This window comes from Pseudophryne corroboree, chromosome 7 (assembly GCF_028390025.1).
Source record: "Pseudophryne corroboree isolate aPseCor3 chromosome 7, aPseCor3.hap2, whole genome shotgun sequence".
Lineage (NCBI taxonomy): Eukaryota > Metazoa > Chordata > Amphibia > Anura > Myobatrachidae > Pseudophryne > Pseudophryne corroboree.
The window spans coordinates 151,195,834-151,221,127 of record NC_086450.1 but is presented as its reverse complement, the minus strand read 5'-3'; the positions used below and the strand labels follow the sequence as shown (position 1 = coordinate 151,221,127).

The 25,294-nt window shown below is 42.9% G+C and overlaps 1 long non-coding RNA gene and 1 pseudogene across 2 annotated transcripts in view; one reads left to right on the top strand and one right to left on the bottom strand.

Moving 5' to 3' along the window:
* LOC134943470 (uncharacterized) overlaps positions 1–25,294 on the top strand; it is a 99,521-nt gene that overhangs the window by 36,493 nt on the left and 37,734 nt on the right. The gene's annotated exons all lie outside the window — the stretch shown is intronic.
* LOC134947302 (5S ribosomal RNA) lies at positions 2,815–2,933 on the bottom strand (annotated as a pseudogene).

Below are 25,294 nucleotides of genomic sequence, written 5' to 3'. Positions count from 1 at the left end.
TAGATTCCACTTCACTAGGCAGGCGATAGCGAGATTTTGCCATTTAATTCCAGTGATTTGAACGTATAATTACAGTGATTTTGCCAATTTAATTCCAGTGATTTGGACGTATAATTATTACAGTGATCTTGCCAATTAATTCCAGTGATTTGGACGTATAATTCCAGTGATTTGGATGTATAATTCCAGTTGGAATTGTTTGAGTCACTTGGCTTAGTCATACAGCTACCTCATTGCACCTTTTCGACATCTTTGCATGAGGTGCTGTTTGTGGCCTAGTTTTTAAAAAGTGCCATCCTGTGTGACACTGCCGTATGAGTCCAGGGGTACTGCTGAATTAGACCTGGGGTACTGCCGTATAAGTCCACCAATTGCAGAAATTTTTGAACGTTATTGGAGCGTGCTGGAGATGCTGTCAGTGGACGAACAATTGCAGCCCACTTTCGACATTCAGACACTGCGTGACACTACTAGATGGGCCAGGTGGTTGTGTCGCTTAGCTTAGTCATACAGCAACCTCGGTGCACCTTTTTTTCTTCTTTGCATCATGTGCTGTTAGGGGCCTTTTTTATATCTGCCCTCCTGTCTGCCACTGCAGTGCCACACCTAGGTGGGCCAATTGTTTGTGTTGCTTGGCTTAGTCATACAACTATCTCATTGCAATTCTTTTTCTTCTTTGCATGATGTGCTGTTTGGCGCCTTTTTTTTATATCTGCCCTTCTGTCTACCACTGCAGTGCCACGCCTAGATGGGCCAATTGTTTGTGTCGCTTGGCTTAGTCATACAACTACCTCATTGCAATTCTTTTTCTATTTTGCATGATGTGCTGTTTGGGGCCTTTTTTTATATCTGCCCTCCTGTCTGCCACTGCAGTGCCATGCCTAGATGGGCCAATTGTTTGTGTCGCTTGGCTTAGTCATACAACTACCTCATTGCAAATCTTTTTCTTCTTTGCATGATGTGCTGTTTGGGGCCTTTTTTTATATCTGCCCTCCTGTCTGTCACTGCAGTGCCACTCCTAGATGGGCCAGGTGTTTGTGCCGCACACTTCTGTCGCTTAGCTTAGTCATACAGCCACTTTGGTGCAACTTTTAGACCTAAAAACAATTTTGTGAGGTGTGAGGTGTTCAGAATAGACTGGAAATGAGTGGAAATGATTGTTATTGAGGTTAATAATACCGTAGGAGCAAAATTACCCCCAAATTCTGTGATTTTCGCTGTTTTTATATTTTTCTCAAAAATCATCCAGATCCAAAACCAAAATACGAAAGGGTGGTTTTGGCAAAACCAAGCCAAAACCAAAACACGAAAGTGGAATTAGAACCAAAACCAAAACACAAAACACGGAAAGTGCCAGCCGAACAGCTCTAATTTTCATATTTACTTTCATCCTTATAGTGTTTTATTTCAATTTAACTCATTTCCCACCTTCACTTCTCACTACTTTACCTCTCACTACTTTATTTCTCACCTCGTTACCTCTCACTAATTTACCCCTGCTGTTTTCAGCAGCCTCTCTCACTAACCTATCTTCACTTTTTTCACTATATATTTTTCACTTTAGTGTTGCCCTGGGGTCACTCAGCTGCTTAATTTTGGGGTGTCCCGTGCCTTAGATTTCTACCCCTCCTCCCCCAAATGTTAGGGACTTGCACGATTAATGAGGTCACCTGGATGCAGTGGGCAAGCCTTTACTTTTGGCCATAACTATGCGAAGAACCTCGCTCAAAATGCGAAATTTTATTGCAATGATTATTATTAATAAATTGGTAGTGTTTGAATTGTGCGCCTGCAACCTTGTTTTTGACAGAGCTAAGACATAACCGCATAGTTCTCCATGAATGGCGAATCCAACCATCTGTTCCATATTTTATAGTATTTAGACTCCACTTGTCTAGAAATATACACAAATTTTTCATGTTTAACTACCTTGTTTGTCAGAGATATCCATTCTGTTACTCTGGTGCCATTTATAGACAACCATGATCTAGCTAAACAGACCTACACCAATGTACCCAAATTAATAATGTATCGCTGAGTTGTTTTGTCAAGAATATAATCATCGAAGGCAGCTAACAAACATACATGTAGGGGAATTCCAGTTGAGGCAATAATCCGCAAGGTTTCATACCAGAATGAGCTAACTATTGGACATGTCCATATCAAATGCCACAATGTACCCTCCACTGAATTATATTTGGGACATTTAGAATCTTATACGAAAAAAGAGAAGGTTTTTGATCCTGCACCAACCTTAGATTCAAAATACGTTATTAATCACATAGTAGCCAGAAATGGACATAGTTTGTGGAAATTCCTATCTGTCCGTATGGCGGTGCGCCCAGAGTCAAAAAAAGAAACAACTGTATATGCACAAGAAAAGAAGTATGACTCTTTTTTGGGCGCACTCTTGTTTTAGTATCTAAATGTTAATAGGTAACTGATAACCAAAAAATAGGAAGGTAGTCTTTGTTTCTGCTCTTTGGGATACAAAGGGACTCAGTATGCCCTAAAGGACCTATGTATGAAAAAATGATGAAATGTTCAGATCTTAGTTATGCCTGGATAACCGCATATTGGAAGGTAGCTACATATTAAACTGCTTCCGTCTGCCAAAGATCTGTACAAACTGTGTTTGTATTAATGCACCCTTTGTTGGGTTGTGTAAGTGGGTGGGAAAACCCACAGTATAAGAAAATCTGATAGTCAACCCCTGTCATAGATAGTTCATGATGATTGAGGATACAAAGGTATAGAGATGAAGCATAAGTGGTGATACTGCTGTTGGTGTTCTTCTAACAAGGAAGAAAAAACCTCCTACTCCACTGGGTATTCCCTAGAGGTCGCCCATCTAGGTACTGACCCAGCCCGCCTTCGTTTAGCTTCCAAGATCGGACGAGATTGGGCGTGAGCGCAGGGGTATGGTCGTAGAAAGATTTGACCCTGTGCCACCAATGAGAGTGCACCGAAACGGAAAGATAGAGTACTCTTCAGAGAAGAGTTAGGAATAAGATTGGGTGGTGGCTGCAGTTAGAAGGAGGTTGCAGCGGTTGGATGGGTGTGAATCTGCTGTCCACGTTAGACTGAGGAGACGTGTCCCCTGGGGGGCACGCTCCCCAGAATCGTGGATGAGAGTTCACAGAAGGAAGGCAGATGGAAATTGGAGGGGGTATAGAGTGGGAGGATGGGTGCTGAAAGGAGGAAATAATGACATATACAGTAATTGGAAACAAGGAGAATCCCTTGTTGGTTAGACTGTCACTTGCTAGTCGAAATGAGTTAGACAGGAACAGTGGTTGCTTTCTGTCAAATAACAGGCATTAATAAATGTCACTGAGTTGTGTCACACTGTGCTCCTTTTTTTAAACATTAACCTGGTTGGAGATACCCAAGAAATTTGTGACACGAATTATCGTATGATGCAGGATTATTCTGCTAACACATAAATTTCAAGTGGTGACACAAACTGTTTCACAATTGCAGAGTTAGTTTGCTAAAGTATACAATTCTAATATCAGGCATTAAATAATCCCCATTCAGCTGCTCAGAATGGAAGTGAACAAGCCCGTGACCGGGTGAAACGCGTTTTCCTCATGGGCACCTGCCTGTCTGACCTCTGAATGGGTGATATTTGATACCTTATTGATTTAGAACCGATACCTAGCAGAATAATTCTGTATATATATATTTTTTGTGTCATTATGATTGCTGGTATCTCCAGCCTTGTTATGGGCATCTGCCTGTCTGACCTTCGAATGGATTGCTGGTATTTCCAGCCTAGCTAGTACATATTTTTTGTGTTATCAACACTGCTGGCACAGCCAGCTAGGCTGTTTATAGACAGGTCTGCTGACTTTTGAATGGGGATTATTTAATGCCTGATATTAGAATTGTATACTTTAGCAAAATACCAAACGCTTTGGTATTTTAAGGAGGACCCTGGGCCCTACTCTTCCATGGTGGTTGGCAACACTTTGTGGGTAATTTGGTTGTTTTTTCCCTTTCTAAACCCCTTATAGTTGGGAACATTTTGCCTAGTCCATCCTACCGGTTTCATTGGAAGTGGCCCTGCTTTTCTCAATATAGGGTACCTCTTGTATTTTGTTTTAAAATTGTTTTTAAATCTTTTATTCCCGCATTGTTGTGGGACAATTCTTTTTGGAATAAAATATACTTTTTTCACCACTTGCTGTCATTTGGATCCATTTTTGAGTGGAGGCGACGGGAGTCCAGATATCAACTAGGACTCTAAAAGATACCTTTCCGTGCATATAGGGCTTATCCTAAAGGTAAGCCTGGTGTTAATAGATCGTGGGCTAGAAAGCTGTCGATATATAAAGTGTGAAAGAAACCTTTATGGGAATGCATCTCATTTAGTACAGGTCAGTCACTGGAATATAGTGACCTTGGAAGTCATCTGTGGAAAATAGTGATATCTGCTAACGAACATGTTACATATTATGTTCTCTGTTTAAGGAACAGGAATACACACAGATTTGGAACTTGTATATAGCATTGCTGGGAGATCGCCTCTGTGTTTCTAAGGAGTCACGGGGGGTCCCGCCAGTCGGGGAAAGGGGTCCCATGTGTAAACATGGGACCCCTTTCAGTGCGTGGATCGGGTATGCGGTTTGTTTTTTTGCCAAGTACGTGGATTATAAAAAAAGGACACGACACACTGGATTTAGGTGAGAATTGCGTGGGGTCCCCCCTCCTAAGCATAACCAGCCTCGGGCTCTTTGAGCCGGTCCTGGTTGAAAAAATATGGGGGGAAAATTGACAGGGGTTCCCCCATATTTGAACAAACAGCACCGGGCTCTGCGCCTGGTCCTGGTGCAAAAAATACAGGGGACAAAAAGCGTAGGGGTCCCCCGTATTTTTTGAACCAGCACCGGGCTCCACTAGTCAGAGAGATAATGCCACAGCCGGGGGACACTTTTATATAGGTCCCTGCGGCCCTGGCATTAAATCACTAACTAGTCACCCCTGGCCGGGGTACCCTGGAGGAGTGGGGACCCCTTAAATCAAGGGGTCTCCCCTCCAGCCACCCAAGGGCCAGGGGTAAAGCCCGAGGCTGTCCCCCCATCCATGGGCTGCGGATGGGGGGCTGATAGCCAAGTGTAAAATAAAAGAATATTGTTTTTTGGACAAGAACTACAAGTCCCTGCAAGCCTCCCCCGCAAGCTGGTACTTGGAGAACCACAAGTACCAGCATGCGGGGGTTAAACGGGCCCGCTGGTACCTATAGTTCTTCTGCAAAAAAAATACCCAAATAAAAACAGGACACACACACCTTGAAAGTACAACTTTATTACATACATTTCGACACACACATATTTACCTATGTTCAGATGCCGACTCGGCCCACGTCTCGACGTCGATTCCAGGGTACCTGAAAATAAAATTATACTCACCTAAATCCAGTGTGTCGTGTCCTTTTTTTATAATCCACGTACTTGGCAAAAAAACAAACTGCATACCCGATCCACGCACTGAAAGGGGTCCCATGTTTACACATGGGACCCCTTTTTCCATCTGCCGGGACCCCCCGTGACTCCTGTCAAAGAGGGTCCTTTCAGCCAATCAGGGAGCGCCACGTCGTGGCACCATCCTGATTGGCTGTGACCTCCTGTAGTGTCAGTGAGGCTGTGCAGTGAAGATACAATGTAGCGCATAGGCGCACCATTATATCCAATGATGGGATCTTTGCAGTCAGCGGCTGAGGTTACTCGCGGTCAACTGCTGACTGCAAAGTTCCCATCATTGGATACATTGGTGCGCCTATGCGCTACATTGTATCTTCACTGCACAGCCTCACTGACACTACAGGAGGTCACAGCCAATCAGGAGAGTGCCATGACGTGGCGCTCCCTGATTGGCTGAAGGGACCCTCTTTGACAGGAGTCACGGGGGCAAAAATATATAAAAAGTAACTTGCGCCCTATCTTCAACTCGGCAGATCACCAAAAAGGAGCACCACTCCTTTATAGACACAATAGAAACACAGAGGCGATCTCCCAGCGATGCTATATACAAGTTCCAAATCCGTGTGTATTCCTGTTCCTCAAACAGAGAACATAATATGTAACATCTTCGTTAGCAGATATCACTATTTTCCACAGATGACTTCCAAGGTCACTATCTTCCAGTGACTGACCTGTACTAAATAAGATGCATTCCCATAAAGGTTTCTTTCACACTTTATATATCGACAGCTTTATAGCCCACGATCTATTAACACCAGGCTTACCTTTAGGATAAGCCCTATATGCACGGAAAGGTATCTTTTCCAGTCCTAGTTGATATCTGGACTCCCGTCGCCTTCACTCAAAAATGGATCCAAATGACAGCAAGTGGTAAAAAAAGTATATTTTATTCCAAAAAGAATTGTCCCACAACAATGCGGAAATAAAAGATTTAAAAACAATTTTAAAACAAAATACAAGAGGTACCCTATATTGAGAAAAGCAGGGCTACTTCCAATGAAACCGGTAGGATGGACTAGGCAAAATGTTCCCAACTATAAGGGGTTTAGAAAGGGAAAAAACAACCAAATTACCCACAAAGTGTTGCCAACCACCATGGAAGAGTAGGGCCCAGGGTCCTCCTTAAAATACCAACGCGTTTCGGATAAAATCCTTCCTCAGGGTATGTATGCTGTGGCATTATCTCTCTGACTAGTGGAGCCCGGTGCTGGTTCAAAAAATACGGGGGACCCCTACTCTTTTTGTCCCCTATATTTTTTGCACCAGGACCAGGCGCAGAGCCCGGTGCTGGTTGATCAAATATGGGGGAACCCCTGTCAATTTTTTCCCCATATTTTTTCAACCAGGACCGTCTCAAAGAGCCCGAGGCTGGTTTGGCTTAGGAGGGGGACCCCACGCAATTTTTTAAATAATTTGTAACACTTTAAACACCTTTTAAAGGTACACAATGAAGCCCTGCACGGATCTCACAGATCCGGCCGGGATTCCTTGTGTTTTGTCAGGCAGTGTTTTACTCATCACTTCCGTAAAACACTGCCTGACATTACGAATCACATCGACATCGGAAAAAACAAATGTGGAAAACTCAGCAGCTTAGTAAATGACCGTATCAGGATTCAAAAAGTTGCAGTAAAATGCACCCGTTACCATTCGAGTTCAAACATCCTTAAAAACGGCAAAAACACAAATCTTTGTAAATATACCCCCATCTATCTGTTTAAACACAAACTGGAAAATACATATTGGGGAGTGTTCTAATACATATGACAGTTTGGGTTGAGCCGTCATTTTAATAAGACTAATGCGTCCAGAGACTGTAAGCAGAAGTTTCCCCCAAACAGCTATTCTGGATTTTAAATAGTCCAGCTGACGTTTTACATTAAGAGTCATATAACGAGACGGGTCAATAGATATCTATATACAAAGATACTTGAATATCTCCACCCACTTGAGTGGAAGGGATACAAGAGGAATCCTGGCACATGGCCCTCTAAATGGCATTATACAAGATTTATCCCAATTTATTAACAACCCAGAGAATCTCCCAAATTCAGTAACAGTGCTTAATATGATAGGCATGGTAACAGCACAATTAGATACAAATAACAATATGTCATCCGCATATAATGCGATTTTGAACTCTTTGGGGCCCAGAGCGAACCCAGATATATCTGTATTATGGTGAATAAGACAAGCCAATGGCTCCACTGCTAATGCAAACATGGTGGGGGAGAGGGGGCATCCCTGCCGGGTCCTTCTGTTAATGGAAAGGAGGGGAAAATAATACCATTGACAGAGACTCTGGTGCCTATCCCAAATTTCTCCATGGTTCCCCACAAGAACGTCCACTCCACTGAGTCGAACCCCTTTAGCGGCCTCTAATGAGACGATAACAGAAGTATGGGGATCCCTGCAGGGGACCTGAAGCTGTGTAAACAATCTCCTAAGGTTGGATTTCTCCATAGTGGATTTACCAGGCATGAAGCCCGTTTGGTCTTCATGTATGATTTGAGAGATAATAGAGGTAAGTCTGATTACCAACACTTTGGCTAATTTTTTTTATATCTGTAGGTAGCAGGGAAATGGGCCTGTAGGAGTCAACCCTGATGGGGTCCTTCTCCGGTTTTAACAGAACAATGATCAATGCCTCGGACATGGAATCGGGTTATGACTCCAACTCAAATATCCCATTAAAGAGTGTTAGCAATCTTGGTATATAAACATCACTATGTTTTTTATACAACTTCTCCTGGGAACAATTGTATAGCCATCTCTATTTCTGTCACTGTAAGCGGAGAGTCAAGAGAGTCGCAGGCTTCCTGAGCCAAATTCGGCATAGGTATCGCAGCAAGAAAAGCCTGCAACTCACCCTCTGCACAGATCAGCTTAGTGTCATACCACAACCTATGAAAATAGTCAAGAAATTGTATAACGATGTCAGGGGTTTGAGTATCAGGGGTTTGAGTATATATGGTACCATCAAACCAACGAATTTCAACAATAGTATTGGACATTTGTTTGGCACGTGCCAGTCTAGCCAAAAAATTGCCCGGATTATCCCCTGTAGCATACTGTGAATGTTTAACAAAAAGTAGCCTGTGTTTCGCCTTATCAGCCAGACAATCATTCCACTTTTTTTGAGCAAGTACCCATGACTTCCTTGAAGAATATAGATTGTCAGTCAAATACACAAGTTTAAGAGATCAACAAGAAGCCTCCAACTCCTCCTTCTTATATGACCTTTTCAAGCTTGCCACCTCCTGTATAAGGGTACAAAAGATTTAAATACATCCCATAGCACTGAGAGGTAGGCTGTACCTTGTAATATTCCATAAATTCCTTCCATAAACCTTCTAATTCCACCCCTGGGCCCATCCGGGTAAGCCAAAACTGGTTTAATTTCCAAAAGACCTGTCCCCGCAGTTCCCCCATATTAAGAGCCAGGGTGATCGGGGAATGATCTGAAATACCCCTAGTTTCATATATAGATGTGCGGCAGACACTTTTTGTGTTTTGGTTTTGGATCTGGATCCCTGCTCGTGTTTTGGATCTGGATTGGTTTTGCCTAAACCACCCTTTCGTGTTTTGGGTTTAGATCTAGATGATTTAAAAAAAAAACCATAAAAACAGCTAAAATCACAGAAATTGGGGGTCATTTTGATTATTAACCTCAATAACATTCATTTCCACTTATTTCCAATCTATTATGAACACCTCGCACCTCACAATATTGTTTTTAGGCCAAAAGGTTGCACCGAGGTAGATGACTAAGCTAAGTGATACAAGTTGGCAGCACAAACACCTGGCCCATCTAGGAGTGGCACTGCAGTGGCAGACAGGATAGCAATTTAAAAAAAATAGTCCCCAAAGAGCACATAATGCATTGAAAAAAAAGAGGTGGAATGAGGTAGCTGGATGACTAAGCTAAGCGACACAAGTGGGCGGTACAAACACCTGGCCCATAAAGGAGTGGCACTGCAGTGGCAGACAGGATAGCAGTTTAAAAAACTAGCCACCAAAGAACACATAGGGGTATATGCAATTGCGGTCGAATTCCCGAAAATGTCGAAAAACGGGACATTTTCGCCCAAAAAAAAATTCGACAATGCAATTCAGTACTTTTCGTCAAAAAAATGGACTTTCCAAATTCGACTTTTTGAAATTCGACATTTGTCAAATTCGACATTTCTGCAATGGTACAAATGCGGCATTTCGACAAAAGTATATTCAATTGAAGATTGTAAATTCGACAACAGTGCTTTTAGACAGTAAATTCGTCATTTTCAATCCACCACACTTTGCTGGCGGAATCTAATAAAAAAAAATGTAAAAACATGTTTTTTTGGTGTTTTTTTATTCGTAATATCATATCTATTTATATTAGAAGGGATTAGGTACTTGGTTTGTCTATTTTGGAGGCACAAGTATTATTTATATATTTTTTAAAATATTATTATTATTATTTTTAATTTTTATTTTTTTTAATGGAATGGTAAAAATCTGGAAAAAAAATGCGTGGGGTCCCCCCTCCTAAGCATAACCAGCCTCGGGCTCTTTGAGCCGGTCCTGGTTGCCAAAATACGGGGGGGGAAAATGACAGGGGATCCCCCGTATTTTAACAACCAGCACCGGGCTCTGCGCCTGGTCCTGGTGCAAAAAATACGGGGGACAAAAAGAGTAGGGGTCCCCCATATTTTTTGTACCAGCACCGGGCTCCACTAGCTGGACAGATAATGCCACAGCCGGGGGTCACTTTTATACAGCGCCCTGCGGCCGTGGCATTAAATATCCAACTAGTCACCCCTGGCCGGGGTACCCTGGAGGATTGGGGACCCCTTCAATCAAGGGGTCCCCTCCCAGCCACCCAAGGGCCAGGGGTGAAGCCCAAGGCTGTCCCCCCCAACCAAGGGCTGCGGATGGGGGGCTGATAGCCTTGAGTAAAATGTAAGAATATTGTTTTTTGCAGAAGAACTACAAGTCCCAGCAAGCCTCCACCGCAAGCCGGTACTTGGAGAACCACAAGTACCAGCATGCGGGAGGGAAACAGGCCCGCTGGAACCTATAGTTCTACTGCAAAAAAAATACCCAAATAAAAACAGGACACAGACACCGTGAAAGTATAGCTTTATTACATACATGCAGACACACATACTTACCTATGTTGACACGCCGACTCTGGCCTCATCTCCAATGTCGACGTCCGGGGTACCTGAAAATAAAATTATACTCACCTGATCCAGTGTCCTGGTCTTTTATTATAATCCACGTACTTGGCAAAAAAACAAACCGCATTAACCCGATCCAGACGGACTGAAAGGGGTCCCATGTTTACACATGGGACCCCTTTCCCCGAATGCAGAGACCCCCCGTGACTCCTGTCACAGAAAGGTCCCTTCAGCCAATCAGGAAGCGCCACTTCGTGGCACTCTCCTGATTGGCTGTATGCGCGTCTGAGCTGGCAGACAGCGCATCGCACAGCTCCCTCCATTAGTTTCAATGGTGGGAATTTTGCGGTCAGCGGTGGGGTTACCCACAGTCAGCCGCTGACCACGGGTGACCTCACCGCTGACCGCAAAGTTCACACCATTGAAAGTAATGGAGGGGGCTGTGCAATGCGCGTCTGAGCTCAGACGCGCAGAGCCAATCAGGTGAGTGCCACGAAATGGCGCTTCCTGATTGGCTGAAGGGACCCTCTGTGACAGTACTCACAGGGTGTCTCTGCATTCGGGGAAAGGGGTCCCATGTGTAAACATGGGACCCCTTTCAGTCCATCTGGTTCGGGTTAATGCGGTTTGTTTTTTTGCCAAGTACGTGGATTATAATAAAAGACCAGGACACTGGATCAGGTGAGTATAATTTTATTCACAGGTACCCCGGATCGTCGGCGACATTGGAGATGTGGCAGTCGGCGGGTCAACAATCAACATAGGTAAGTATGTATGTGTCGGCATGTATGAAATAAACTTTTACTTTCACGGTGTGTGTCTCCTGTTTTTATTTGGGTATTTTTTTCCAGTAGAACTACAGGTACCAGCGGGCCCGTTTTTCCACCCGCAAGCTGGTACTTGTGGTTCTCCAAGTACCAGCTTGCGGGGGAGGCTTGCTGGGACTTGTAGTTCTTCTGGAAAAACCAATATTCGTGCATTTTACTCAAGGCTATCAGCCCCCCATCCGCAGCCCTTGGTTGGGGGGGACAGCCTCGGGCTTCACCCCTGGCCCTTGGGTGGCTGGGGGGGACCCCTTGATTGAAGGGGTCCCCAATCCTCCAGGGTACCCCGGCCAGGGGTGACTAGTTGGATATTTAATGTTACGGCCGCAGGGCGCTGTATAAAAGTGACCCCCGGCTGTGGCATTATCTGTCCAGCTAGTGGAGCCCGGTTCTGTTACAAAAAATACGGGGGACCCCTACTCTTTTTGTCCCCTGTATTTTTTGCACCAGGACCAGGCGCAGAGCCCGGTGCTGGTTGTTAAAATACGGGGATCCCCTGTCATTTTTCCCCCCGTATTTTGGCAACCAGGACCGGCTCAAAGAGCCCGAGGCTGGTTATGCTTAGGAGGGGGGACCCCACGCAATTTTTTTTTCAGGTTTTTTCCATTTTTTCCCCGGTTTTTAACATTTTTAAAAATCTAATCAAAATCCGTCAAATCGGCCGTTTTTCGACAGCGGGACTGTCGAATCCGTTTTTTATTGAATATGTAGAATTACGGCACCCACCTGCCAGAATTCGACTGTCGAATTGTGTCAAATTAAAAACCGGGCGAAAAATTGCCGCAAATCGCCGGCAATTGCATATACCCCATAATGCAAAAAAAAAGAGGTTCAAGATGGTAGGAGCCTCCTCTTCCCATACAGTGTTGTGAATGTCAGGCTTAGACATTGCAACCGCGGACAGTGCCAGCACCCCTGTATTTTCACAACACCCCTGTAATTTTACACCCACCCTCATGTTGTTTAAACAGGACATGCACAGATTAATAAACCCATCATTTTAGCGACAGGTGGACACCTGGAAAAAGCTCGCCAAGTTCTCCAAATCATAGCTAGCTACAAACATACCACCTCCATATTCGATGACTTTTCACATTTTGAGAAGAGGCAAAAGGAAGAGGACAGTGTCAAGAAGGTGGTTAAAAATTAGAGAGGCACATACAATCAGGAACAACACACTGGCTTTCACCTCCACTCCTATATTGGGGTGGAACAGAAAGGACGTCAACCAAGCAAATATATAATTATTAATTACCACATTACTGGACAAACTAAAAAACTAGGGGCCAAAGCCTCCAAAATTGTACCCCCTTCTCCATTTTCAGGGATTAAGATAATCTTGGATTTAATGCTGGGATGCAAATAAACTGGTGTATACCACATGATCAAGATTGGATATTTTCCCCTCCACGGAGTCTGGAGACTTATTTTGTGAAAATCTCATGGGTTTCATTTTTTTCCCTTTTTTTTTACTGCATTTTATTTACATATTTTGTGGCAGATGCCTTTTTTTTGCTTTTCACAGATCACAGTTACACGCATGTGAGCATACCTGTGTGTCCCAGTTACACGCATGTGAGCATACCTGTGTGTCTTGTTTTTTATATTCCTATATTATTTTTTAAATAAATCAGCCCTTTAGATGTTTTAGCAGCCCCTCCTGAGCCCCCACAGCAGCCCCTGGATGGGGCAAGTTGAGTTCGGGTGGGTTCGGTAAAGTGCTAAGCACAACTCTGCAGTAATTTTTTTTGTTGTTATTTAGCCCCTGCCCTAGTGGAGCTTACCACTCTACAGTCCAAACTAATTTCATACTATAAGTAGGACTGTGGGAGAAAGCAATGCTAACCTCTGTGCCCACAGCATGCCTCAGCCTGGCAAGCCTGACATCTTCCTGGCAGTGACCCACCATACTGGGCCTTCTTCAGTAACTGTTTGTGCCTTACAGGAGCTCCTGGCCCATCTAGTGCTGCAGTGCAATAGAAAGATGATGCAATGCAAGATCACTGAAACTGTGTTCTTCTAACACAGCGAGGTCTTGCGATAACCCTATACGGCCCTAAGGAAAAGAAGACCCCTGTACAACAAATGCTCATCTTTGAAATAAATAATCTGTGACTGAAATGATTGGTTTGTTTGGGCCACCATGAAAAAAGAAGCAATTAATCTCTCCTTGCACAAACTTGCTCTACAGAGGCAAGATGTCATCCTCATCCTCATATTCTCCCCCGGTTCAGTGTTTACATACCCCTCCTCACAGAGAAATACAGTACTAATCAAACAAACAATCCACATCATATAGGTGTTAGTGGACTGCTTATGCTATTACCCAAAATTTCTGAACTTAACAATGACTTAAGATGAATGCGCTGCAGGTGACATACTGTAAAAGAGAGGTTGTTTCTAGGTGGTTAACGTCCTTAACCATACTTATTATGGATTGACAAAGGCAACAGATGGCTTGACACCTGTTGTCTGGATTTGTGGAGAAATAATTCCACACCGAAGACGGGGCTTTTTGGATAATTTGCCCAGGCATGACAATGGGCCTTTTCATCCCATGGGCAACAACTGTCTCCACTGGTGCCAAATTCAAACCACATCACCATCAGAATCCTCATCGTCAACTTCCTCCGCAGCGCCAGCTACACCCATATCCTCCTTATCCTGGTGTACTTCTACAATAACATCTTCAATCTCAATATCAGCAACTTGACTGGCGGAGCTCCTCCCAGCACTTGCAGGGGGTGTGCAAATGGTGGTAGGAGCCTCCTGTTCCCATACAGTGTTGTGAATGTCAGGCTTAGACTTCGCAACCGCGGACAATGCCAGCACCCCTGTATTTTCACAACACCCCTGTAATTTTTTAGCATTTAAGACAAGGCCAGTGTACATTTATTTTCACTGTACTCCTGAATTTTTACAGCATACAAGACAGTGGCAGTGTACAGCACATTGATTTTCACTGCACGCTAGAATTATTACAGCATACAAGACAGGGCAAGTATACATTGATTTTCACTGCACCCTAGAATTATTACAGCTTACAAGACAGGGCCAGTGTACATTTATTTTCACTGCACCCCTGAATTTTTACAGCATACAGGGCCAGTGTACATTTATTTTCACTGCACCCCAGAATTTTGACAGCATACAAGACAGGGCCAGTGTAAATTGATTTTAATGCACCCCTGAATTTTTACAGCTTACCTGGCCAGTGTAATATTATTTTAACAGCAGCACCCCTATATTTTTACAGCATACAGGATCAGTGTGCTTTTAATTTTTACAAATGCACCCCTGAATTTTTACAGCATACATGGCCAGTGTAATGTTATTTTAACAGCAGCACCCCTATATTTTTACAGCATACAGGACCAGTGTGCTTTTAATTTTTAAAAACGGCACCCCTGAATTTTTACAGCATACAGGGCCAGTGTAATGTTATTTAACAGCAGCACCCCTGTATCTTACAGTATACAGGAGGACAGCTACACCCATATACAGCTGCAGCACCCGTAACAGCACATGAAACACCAGTGACAGCCAGGACAGCCAGTACAGCCTCTAACACAGGTACACCACAGTGACTGCAGCAGAACCCCTACAGAGCATACATTAACCCCACCTGATGTTACGACCCACCGAGAGACAGAGGTCTGTCTCTCTCACTCTCTAAGTCCGGAGTGAAAATTGCGGCGATGCGAGGCTGTTTATATGGAATCCAAAACCTGTGAGAATCTGACAGTGGGATGATAACGTTTTGCCTCGTTCTGGTTTCCGAGTCTGACGAGAATTCCCAAACCAGACTCGGATCTGGGCTCTGAACGGGATGTTCAGGGTAGTCTGGGTCACTGTGAACCAAACCCGCTCATCTCTCGTTTCATATTATACTGAGTGTACTCTTGGCAGTGGCCAGGAGACAGTATGGCCAAATCTATCATAGAAAATGCAGAATGTGTAGGTGAAGAACAGGAGTACTGTTTAACATTCGGATACTTACGTCACCATGCATCAATTAATCCCAAGCCCTCCACTATCGCCTTGAATGGACCACTACCTTGTCTAGGGGCATCTCTAGAGCCAGTAAGTCTATCCATGGCCAGATCTAGGGTATTATTATAGTCTCCCATACTAACCACCGGAGTTTCAGGGAATTTAGCAATAAATTCAGCAGTCTTTTTAAGGACATTATGGGAGTACGGTGGAGGAATATAAACAGCCAGCAATATTAGAGATACAGAATGTATACAACATTTAATAAAGACCAATCTACCACACATATCAACTTGCACTTATTCCACTGTGAATGGGACTGATTTCTTAATTAGGATCGACACCCTCCTAAAAGAGGAGGTATGGTTCGAATGGTATGGCCACCCCACCAAGGGTCTTTTTAAGGACATAACATTGGCCCCCAGGAGATCAGTCTCTAGAAGACATATAACATCTGATTCATAGCGCTTGAGCTGCCTGAGGACTAAAGCCCTTTTAATTTTGGCATTTAGGTCCCATATGTTCCACTAAAGAAACGTAACCATATTGGTAGCCATGTTGGGTCAAAGATACATAAAGCAGTGAAATAACCATTGCAAGTACCTCAATAAACGTAGGCACTCGTACTCAGTGGTTAAAGTGGGCCGGAACAGGGCAAAACTGCGTTCCATCACTTGTAATTGGCTGCCTCTGCCAGCCCACCTTTCCCGGCCACTTTGTAGGGGCAGTTCCTGGTTGAACTGTCTAGTGCCGCCCACCTCCTCTGTCACTGTGGGAGGTTCAGCACCTCCCACAGCCAATTCCCCTCCAATAGCATTGCTTTCATCAGTCTACCCTGCCGTGAACAGAGGAGTGGAGCCGCCGAAGATGTGAGAAGAGACCCACATGGGTGCCATGTACTGGAGCATAGAAAGAAGTAAGAAAGAGAGGGACATGCAGGAAGATACACTGGGTAGGGGTCACATCAGGGAAGACAGATACACAAGGGATGAGCCAGGGCCAGATTAAGCCTTGGAGGTGCCTGGGGCACTTTAGACAGGGGGGCCCTGGTGGAAGGGGGTGGGGTGTATATTAGAATGTGCTTACCTCCCGATAATAACCTATTCCAGGAGTGAAAAAATGCTCTTTACACGGACTTCCCTCTTAATATACAGTATGATTGGTGTCACCTGTGTTGAACTATTTAATTGATAAGAAAGGTATTTCAACACAGGTGCTTGCAATCATAACTTAAGAATTTTATCCCTCCTGGAATGGGTTATGTTGGGATGTATGGATTGTGCATATTACATTTAGCCCAGTGGTGTATATTAGATTTAAACTAATAGTTTAATATTGCCCGGGTACTGTTTATAGCTCCACCTAATTGGAAGGCAACTATTTTATAAAATGTATAGTGGAACAAAGACAACTTAAACAACCTTAAAATACACATAGAAAAATAAAATCTATAATTTGTCTTGTCACATGCAAGAATAGCAGCAGCCTCTGCACTACTTACACACTAGGACAGGACTCAGGAGGACTGTGTGTGTGTGTCTGTGTCCCTCTCTAGACATTCATTAGATAACAAATTACACAGGACTCAGACACCCAGGTTTGGAGAGATCTGTAAGTGAAACAGCTCCCTCCACCCTCCTATCGCTCTTCTGGTTGGGAACCTCGGTTAATAGTTAATGAAATCTTATACTCCTGTGTCTCTGCTTGCATTACATACTGTCCTGCTTGCATTATGGCTGTCTGTTTCTGCTGTTGCATAAGAGTGAAAGCTAGTGATGTCAGTGTGCTCTGGCCGGGGGGGGGGGGGGGGGGGGAGCAGCTTCTCCATGTCCCGAGAAGCCACACACCCCGGAGCAAATCACTGGATTATGTCTTAGGTGAATAAATATGCTATGAAAGTATGGGTATGGAACCACCCAAAGGAAATTCCCTGAACTGGGAGTGAAATTCCTGAAACCGGTAGTGATGTTTGCATGTCACCAACTGGAAGTAGACCCAATCTGAGGTAACGTTTTTGGGTCACTGGACGGAAATGGTGCCAAAAATGATTAATTGAATCATTAACATCCACAATCCTTTAAAAGAGGTCCAGGAGGGGGGCACGTAATTCTCAATTGCCCTGAAGAAGGTGAAATGCGTTGATGAGAGGAGCTTGGGGCTACCAATATTTGAAACCTGGACACCCCAGTTCTGCCAGCAAGATACCCCCTCTTGTATACTGGTTTTAACGCATGGCAGTACCTGGATATGTGGAACCATATACTCCATATTTGGTGATTTTTGTATTTATATTTTATCTCTTTCTTTTTAATAAATTGAATATGTTCATTTAATTATATGCTAATTTATTATTGACACTGTTGGAGGTTTTGCACTAGGATACTTATATATTTCTAATTGGATTTTCCCATTATAACTTTGAGGATTGGAGCCACCTGCTCTGTGTATCCTATATGTAATATGTGCTATAATCCAATTTCATAAAGTGAGTGCACATACCACAGGCGGTCCACTCAGTAACTTTTTGTTCACATTTGGGAAAAATATATTTTACAATTTGAGCACATATTTTGTGGCAATAGTTTATTTCATTATACTGTACAGTACAGTACATAAGATTTGACATATTTCAATTATTGTGTCTAGTTTGAGCCATTGTCATATTATTCTGTTGGCAATCTTGTATTATACTATATTATACTATTTTGCTGATTATTCACTACTTTATTTGACTATAACCATATCTACTGTGTATAGCAAGCCACTGTTCCTGTCAATTTATTTTCAGTCTGGTTAGTACTTTTTTGTGTGACCAGGGCTGCACTTACAGGAGCACTTATTAAATCACTACATTTATTTATTGTTTTGTGTATTTAAATAGTTTTATTAACATTGGTCATTATGCCCCCAAAAATGTGCTCTCTTGTATAAATAGCACATTGAAGGTGCCAAATGCATCCCTCTGGAAATATAGTCTGAATTTTGGTTCCCAAAATCTGATAAGATTTTCATAAAAAAAAGTATATTACAGGGCAAAAAATGTACTGATGCCACCAAAAGACCAGGGTATGTCTCCCTAAATGTTTTTTTTTTGTAGTATGTGGATATATAACTAAGCACAGTCAAGACCTTATATATCTTCGAGCAAATACATGCACAATGCCTTCCATCAGAAGACGCTTAAGTTTCCCTCTTTCTCCCTTTTTTCCCCCTCAGACTCTGTCATATTAACTTATAAATCAATATGTTTCCTAATAAAACTAGCTACTGTATAACCATGCAAATTTAAGCACATCATCACAGAACAGGATTTGCATTACAGTCGAGTTAGTTTGCACTTAACATACTGAAATATAAACTGGTGGTTGCTCAATCAATTAAATGGTCCTGCACAGGTAAATGAAAGGGAGTCAAGAAAAACAGTAAAAATATTCACCTAGCACACTGCAAAGAATCGGCAATGATATTTGAATACTACATAATAATAGAAATGCAGAGATTTCAGTTTGCATATATTTGCAAAAATATGTTCACACCATCTCAACATACTGCTAAACCAGCACTTTCCAATAAACTATTTACAGCTATTTGATATTAAGCATTTATGGTTTGGATTTTACAATGGCAGGGTTGTAATGAAGTCCAAATTTGGCGGCAGTGTGGGATGCCGCCCAATATGTCTTTACTTTAAAACAGTGTTGTCTTTGTGTTGACCTTGATAAGAATATCCATTTAATGTTCTTTTAGCTTGACTTCTTTTTCATGTTCTGTACTGTGCACATACTATATGTACAGTATGCTACAAAACCCAACATGGAACATACTGTATCTTCCAGTCAACACCAAAGTTAAATGATAGCATAAATACCTTTTTTTGTTATCTAGGGTATTTTTTCTCACCTCGAAGCAATAATAGGTAACAGTGGGGGATAGAACCTTTATATAACTGTTACTAGATTTGTATCTCTCAGAACAGGGATCTACAGAACTGGAAACAAGGCAGGTGGATGTTGAGCACTTTCACATAGCTTAATAAACATTCATACAGCTTCTTTACAAATAAGACTGCAAACTCCTAATACAGATTACTGAACATTCAAATGAGGAGAAATATAATTAAAATTACTTGTAACTAATGAACACAGCACAACTGGAAAGAGCTGAGCTGCTAATCTGAACAATACAATATATTTTTTTAAATATGTTTGTTGCTGCAGGTTCTAACTAGAAAAATGGAAGAGTTCCTCTCTGCATGCCATGCGTTCTGAGTTATATCTCTGTTCAGCTATATCCCTTTGGCTGCGGATATTTAGGTATTAGAGAAATATTTGTCTTTAAAGTCACATTCTGTCTGATCTCTCCCTTAATTCCCCTGAAACAAAGTATTAATGATTTTTGGAGGCAATGTAGATATTTTAGTTAGCATTAACAACAAAAGTATCTACAATACCATATCTATATTTACTTGCTGAATATCCAGCTGCAGTTTTGCAAAGTTTTACAAAACAGTTGATGAAAACAAAGTAAAATATACTGTATTTATAAACAGGGTTTACTTCATAGTTGCCTACCCTCCCTCATTCTGCAGGAGACTCCCTAAAATAGTAGTAATCTCCCTGACTCCCTGAATAGTCCAACACTCTCCTTGATTACACCGTACCCCCATTTTATAGCTGTTACATTCTTGGGGGGAAAAATAAATCAGAGATATATACAGTACATTCAAATGGGATCATCAGTGCCATTTCCATGTATTGGTTATAAGTAGTGATGTGCACCGGAAATTTTTCGGGTTTTGTGCTTTGGTTTTGGATTTGGTTCCGCGGCCGTGTTTTGGATTCGGACGCGTTTTGCCAAAACCTCCCTAAAAATTTTTTGTCGGATTCGGGTGTGTTTTGGATTCTGATGTTTTTTTACAAAAACCCCTCAAAAACAGCTTAAATCATAGAATTTGGGGGTCATTTTGATCCCATAGTATTATTAACCTCAATAACCATAATTTACACTAATTTTCAGTCTATTCTGAACACCTCACACCTCACAATATTATTTTTAGTCCTAAAATTTGCACCGAGGTCGCTGGATGGCTAAGCTAAGCGACACAAGTGGCCGACACAAACACCTGGCCCATCTAGGAGTGGCACTGCAGTATCAGGCAGGATGGCACTTCAAAAAAATAGTCCCCAAACAGCACATGATGCAAACAAAAAAAGAGGTGCACCAAGGTCGCTGTGTGACTAAGCTAAGCGACACAAGTGGCCGACACAAACACCTGGCCCATCTAGGAGTGGCACTGCAGTGTCAGGCAGGATGGCACTTCAAAAAAATAGTCCCCAAAAAGCACATGATGCAAAGAAAAAAAGAGGCGCACCAAGGTCGCTGTGTGACTAAGCTAAGCGACAATAGTGGCCAACACAAACACCTGGCCCATCTAGGAGTGGCACTGCAGTTTTCTAGCGAGAGGATGAGTGCTTCCATCCTCATGTGAAGATGAACCACTAGCCATGAACATAGGCCAGGGCCTCAGCCGTTCCTTGCCACTCCGTGTCGTAAATGGCATATTGGCAAGTTTACGCTTCTCCTCAGACGCTTTTAATTTAGATTTTTGGGTCATTTTACTGAACTTTTGTTTTTTGGCTTTTACATGCTCTCTACTATGACATTGGGCATCGGCCTTGGCAGACGACGTTGATGGCATTTCATCGTCTCGGCCATGACTAGTGGCAGCAGCTTCAGCACGAGGTGGAAGTGGATCTTGATCTTTCCCTATTTTACCCTCCACATTTTTGTTCTCCATTTTTTAATGTGTGGAATTATATGCCAGTATCAATAGCAATGGCCTACTACTATATATACTGCGCACAACTGAAATGCACCACAGGTATGGATGGATAGTATACTTGACGACACAGAGGTAGGTAGAGCAGTGGCCTTCGGTACCGTACTGCTATATATATATATATACTGGTGGTCACTGTCAGCAAACTGCAAAACTAAAATGCACCACAGGTATAGAATCTTGATGGATTGTATACTTGACGACACAGAGGTAGGTAGAGCAGTGGCCTTCCGAACCGTACTGCTATATATACTGGTGGCCACTGTCAGCAAACTGCAAAACTAAAATGCACCACAGGTATAGAATCTAGATGGATAGTATACTTGACGACACAGAGGTAGGTAGAGCAGTGGCCTTCCGTACCGTACTGCTATATATACTGGTGGTCACTGTCAGCAAACTGCAAAACTAAAATGCACCACAGGTATAGAATCTAGATGGATAGTATACTTGACGACACAGAGGTAGGTAGAGCAGTGGCCTTCCGTACCGTACTGCTATATATACTGGTGGTCACTGTCAGCAAACTGCAAAACTAAAATGCACCACAGGTATAGAATCTAGATGGATAGTATACTTGATGACACAGAGGTAGGTAGAGCAGTGGCCTTCCGTACCGTACTGCTATATATATATATACTGGTGGTCACTGTCAGCAAACTGTAAAACTAAAATGCACCACAGGTATAGAATCTAGATGGATAGTATACTTGAAGACACAGAGGTAGGTAGAGCAGTGGCCTTCCGTACCGTACTGCTATATATACTGGTGGTCACTGTCAGCAAACTGCAAAACTAAAATGCACCACAGGTATAGAATCTAGATGGATAGTATACTTGACGACACAGAGGTAGGTAGAGCAGTGGCCTTCCGTACCGTACTGCTATATATACTGGTGGTCACTGTCAGCAAAACTCTGCACTGTACTCCTCCTATATAATACAGCTGCTCCCCAGTCCCCACAATTGAGCAGTGTGAGCACAGATATATGCAGCACACTGAGCACAGATATGGAGCGTTTTTCAGGCAGAGAACGGATAAAACTGGTGGTCACTGATCAGCAAAACTCTGCACTGTACTCCTCCTATATAATACAGCTGCTCCCCAGTCCCCACAATTAAGCAATAAGCACAAATATTTGCATCAACATTAATAAACGGAGAGGACGCCAGCCACGTCCTCTCCCTAACATTTCCATTGCACGAGTGCAAATGGCGGCGACGAGCGGCACCTTATATAGAATCTGAATCTCGCGAGAATCCGACAGCGGGATGATGACGTTCGGGCGCGCTCTGGTTAACCGAGCCATACGGGAGAATCCGAGTATGCCTCGGACCCGTGTAAAATGGGTGAAGTTCGGGGGGGTTCGGTTTCCGAGGAACCGAACCCGCTCATCATTAGTTATAAGGCACATTGGGGCAGATGTATTAACCTGGAGAAGGCATAAGGAAGTGATAAACCAGTGATAATTACAAGGTGATAAACGCACCAGCCAATCAGCTCCAATTTGTAAATTAACCGTTAGGAGCTGATTGGCTGGTGCGTTTATCATCTTCCACTTATCACTGGTTTATAACTTCCTTATGCCTTCTCCAGGTTAATACATCTGCCCCAATGATCCTTATGGCTACATGTATTTTAAATAAGGTTTCTCATGGCCACTTACAGTAAACTAACTTTCAGGCTCATTTACATTTGGATGTACAGATGTGTCTACATATATCTTTGCTATATCCCATGTATGGCATGGTTTTGCATGCCATAAACTCAGATTTAGCCATGCCGTGTGATTTTTCTTAATTTGCTTTTTTAATATGTTACTTTATACATATTGTATTATGGCAAACAATGATTTTAAAATCCATCCACTCGCTACTCGTGAAAATCAGCTTAGCCGCATTTTGCATACTGTGCCAAATTGAGCAAAATACCAAAGATGTAAGTGGACACATCATTCGCCTGCATTTTTGCCACCACTCCCGCAAAACGCCATGTTACCACCCCTAAATGCTTGCTTCCTGTTAATCACTGTGTGATCGCTTCTCTTTTAAATAGCGAATGCACCGCAATCGCAGTGCAGCTGTGATGCATGCACATTGCGTAAGCACTGCATGCGCAGTCTTTCAATAATTGGCCAAATTTAGAAATCTCTAAATTGTGCTCCGTGCTGAATTAGGCCCTGTGTCCATATCTTTCAACATCTTTATGAAAACATACAAGTAAACCATACTTTCCTACTTTTGAAAAAGCATTTCAGGGAGATTGTGAAAGTAAGACCTATCAGCGCGGACGTGTACTGCTACATCCGAGAGGTGTGTCATGAAAATGTAAGTCATTTCATGACACACAGTGATTAACAGGAAGCAAGCATTTAGGGGTGGCAACTGGCAACATGGCATTTTGTGGGAGTGGTGACAAAAAATGCAGGCGTGTCATGATTGTTTGGCGGGCAGATCTCTGACGTCATCTGCATGTGCAGATTTGTGGTTCTCTGGCTTGGCGCAGATTGAATTTATGCCTTCAATGTTCCTGATTTTACATATGAATTGCAGTGGGCATCTTTCTCTATTACTGGGCAGCATCTACCTGTGTGAATCTTAGCAACTGAGTTTGAAAAAAAATCTCATTTTTACTAGCAATAGCGATCCATGCAGAATTAGGCCCATAGTTATTTATTTTGGGCCACGCTACCTTCATCTGGGGTCACTAGGCAGTCAGAAGATGCTCCATGGCCATTCTAATAGTGTTCTATTGTAAACACAACTGTAACAGTAATGAAGTTTCCTCTACTTGTCTCTCTGCTACCAGTCATGCAACTGTATGGCTACAAAGTTATTAAGTATGCACTCATACCCTGTAGGCTGTGTCTAGCCAGGACCTTGATAACATACAGATGGAGCATCGCTAATCTATGGATTTTATGGTGTTTGTCCTGATCACAAAATCGCAGTGTGCCTGGTCACAGGGTGGCACATAGAGCTTAGTGTGGCGTATGGCATCGCCAGTGAGTGTAATACCAGCGATCATCCACCAGATGTCACTTTTGAATATCACCATTGTGCATGCATGAGGTGTCCAATAAAATACTATAGCGCAATAATCACCATTGTGCATGAAATACACTATAGCACAAGGATTACTTTACTGTACATATCTGTGGCTATGTTGGCCTAGTGGTATCACCGATGGTTACCATGCACTTCACCATTATGTGTGTAATAGTGGCTCTTTCTGCATCTGAAATTACAGTAAATGTTACATTGTTTTTCAGGAAAACACTGTAACAGAGCATTTTGTATGCAAATACAGTCACAGTAACACACAGAATATACTGTAGGCATGCTGCATATCCTTTTAATCAGCAGAAGCTGCATGTGTGTACTATTACATTACTCTGTGCCTAAGCTGCATTTTCGTGCAAAAAGCGCAAACAAAGACAATCTGCGTAATTATGTCCTGCAGCGGCATGGTGTAACATCAAAGGCTGTTTAGAGTGACTGCAGCAAGGATGTAAGAGGACACATCTGTAGATTGGCTCAGCGTCTCCAATGCACACAAAGAAAAGGACAGTTCAGAGTTCTACACAGTTTGTCATAGTGGTATCACCGATGGTTGCCATGCCCGTGAGCTAGGGTTCGATTCCCGCAAAGGACACACTTGTATTGTAAATGTATACCTGTGTAAAGATTAGCATCCACAGTTTTTTTCTAATTTTGCCAAAACAAGCCCTTTCATACTTTGTATATAGTCTCAGATATGCACACAGATATACAGTAGAGATGAGCGGGTTCGGTTTCTCTGAATCCGAACCCGCCAGAACTTCATGTTTTTTTTCACGAGTCCGAGCGACTCGGATCTTCCCGCCTTGCTCGGTTAACCCGAGCGCGCCCGAACGTCATCATGACGCTGTCGGATTCTCGCGAGGCTCGGATTCTATCGCGAGACTCGGATTCTATATAAGGAGCCGCGCGTCGCCGCCATTTTCA